A 2,805-nucleotide genomic window follows, 5' to 3' on the forward strand; every position below is an offset into this window, starting at 1 on the left:
ACTTAGAATTAAAATAAACACCCAGATTTCGAACAGAACTGACTGGAAGCAGCTGTGACACGCCAATGTTCAAAGCCAGGGCATTGTCAGTGTCATCACCCCTTCTGTTTCCTCTGATGATGATGATCTCAGTTTTACCATCATTCAGCTTAAGTTTCCTCTTAGCCATCCAAATCTTAATATCAGACATTAGAGATTCAAACTTTGTCTTAGTATCGTTGATATCTGACATCTTAACATAGAGCTGGGTGTCATCAGCATAAAAATGATAGGACACATCATGAGCATCAAGTAGAGACGATAAACTACTTGTGTAGATAGTAAATAGAATTGGACCCAAAACTGATCCTTGAGGGACTCCAAATAGAAGAGGAGCAGAATCAGAGCTAGCTTAATCAACAACTACTGTCTGAGATCTGTGCGACAGATACGACTTAAGGTGCAAAAGGGCACTATCACGAACGCCATAAAAATACAGATCATCCAACAATAGTTTATGATCTACTGTATCAAAAGCTGCAGACAGATCCAACAGAACTAGGAGAGAGGACATCCCACTACACGTGTTTGCCACCAAGTCACTCTGAATCCTTGTTAGTGCAGTTTCAGTTGAATGGTATTTTCTGTATGCTGATTGAACAACAGGAACAACTCTGTTGTGTTCCAGTAGTGGTAAGAGTTGATCGAGTATGGGCCGCTCAATAATCTTGGATAAAAAAGACAGGTTAGAGACGGGACGATAATTTGTCATGCTCTCGACATCAAGACCAGGTTTCTTAATTAGGGGCCTAAGCAAAGCACGTTTCTCAGACTGCACAAAATTACATTCTAAGAAGCATCTATTAATTATGTTGCAGATAAAGTCTGCAGCATGCTCATATACATCAGGCAGCTGTGACATGTTACACGGCTCGAGTTAGCAAAATGTTTTATTAAGTTCTCTGATGTAACATTTGACTTTGTTTTCATCCAGTGGATGAAATGTTGAAAGCAAATGATCCCCGGTGCACCATGGCTGGAAGTCAACTGAGTACGCTTCACTAGGAGAACTGCTGTCTAAATCACTTCTTATGCGAGATATCTTACTTGTAAAAAATGAAGCAAAATCAGAAGCCGATTGGGCATCAGATACAGAAATTGGTTTAACAATTACATTTCTCCAACCAACCAAATTGTTCACAACTGCAGACAGTTTTTTTTTTATCACCACCATATGAATCAACTTTATTTTGATAATACCTAGCCTTTTGGGCTTTTACAGTGTGAACGACTGCTCTTCTCGCAAAAACATAATGCAAACGAGTTACTTCGGTCCGCTGCAAGCGCCACTCACGTTCTGCCCTTCTACGTTGTCTACACAAAGAATTAATGGATGGACCATACCACGGAGAATTATCACGTACAGTGATTGTTTTTACTACTTCAGGACAATAATGGTCAGAAATTGACCTTAGCTCGTTGCTGTAAATATCAACCAATTCTCCAGAAGAAAGACTTGAAGAATCGATGGAGTTTAAACGTTGATCAATTTCAAAACACATCAAGTGGCGGTCAACATTGTTGTAATTTCTGAACCTGATGACCTTTTTATATGAAGGGGATTTTGGGACATCAAAACTAAGAGTGATCAGAGCATGATCAGAGATGAGAGGGTCAAATGAGTCAACCTCCACATCTGATACACGCCTGCAACCAACAGGGGACAAGATCAAGTCAAGGACATGTCCTGAGACATGAGTTGGATTACTCACATGATTGAAAAAATTGTTCTGGGTGATCAACTCAAACATCATTTATTGGGTTACCAATCTTTTCTTGAATTGTTACTCTCAGTGTTTGAGGCAGAGTACCAAAACTGATATTTTTTATAGCTGACTGCTTCACTTCCCACAGAGAAATTTTTTTTTGTATTATATTTCATAGTAAAGTCTCATCTGATGCCTCTCAGTCAATGTACTTGTGACATTTATATAGTTTTTAGTATTTGGAGTTTCTTGAAATACTGATGCTTTCCTTCAAAATTCATGCACCAAAGATTCCTTAAAGGGCCAAATTTATCCATCAGTGAGGGAATATGCATCATATAATGATGATTAGGAATTAATTTTCGCTCACCAAAGTTTTCCTTGAAATCATTAATGTAGGAATCAATGAGACCTGCTAAAAAAGGTAAGGAGTCTTTTTCAAGTACAGGACTCAAAATGTAGTCCATACACATTCTCAGTTTCAAATAGACATCCCACGTTGCAGAATCAACTACAGTATCCAAATTCAAAAGCTGGGGTAATACTAGCAGTAGCTCCAACTTCTGTGAAGCGCTTCCAGTTATTTTGCCTGCTGTGAAGAATGTTTCTGGAAAAATGTTAGGCTTGTCACTGGCTGGTATTCTGACTTGACTGAGGGATGTATTCAAATCAGTAACTGTGGTCAGCTGTTGTGAATGAAGAGCTTTTAGTACATCATAGATTGTAATGGGAACAACTCCTTCTAAGCAGTCTAGCATTATATCAGGGGGGAAAGCATTAGGCACAGAGAAGTAATCAAGTTTAGAAAAAAAAATATATATTTTATGCCATAAATAGCAGCATCTACCGGGTCATCATCTATATATTTGATCTAATTTGCATGCATAGCATCTGTTCTTTCCACCAACTCTGATGATGTTTTTTTCCTGAACTGATTGTAATTTAGCCCCTTAACTGCGGGTGTCATTCCAGAATTACATTGCAAAAACTGGACCAAACCGCAGGTGTCATTCTGGAATGTTTGTGAATATTTTGAATACCACGCGTTTTTCCGTGCGCC

The sequence above is a fragment of the Coenobita brevimanus genome, chromosome 46 (genome assembly GCF_032717465.1).
Source record: "Coenobita brevimanus isolate Jiangsu-jjx chromosome 46, ASM3271746v2, whole genome shotgun sequence".
NCBI lineage: Eukaryota > Metazoa > Arthropoda > Malacostraca > Decapoda > Coenobitidae > Coenobita > Coenobita brevimanus.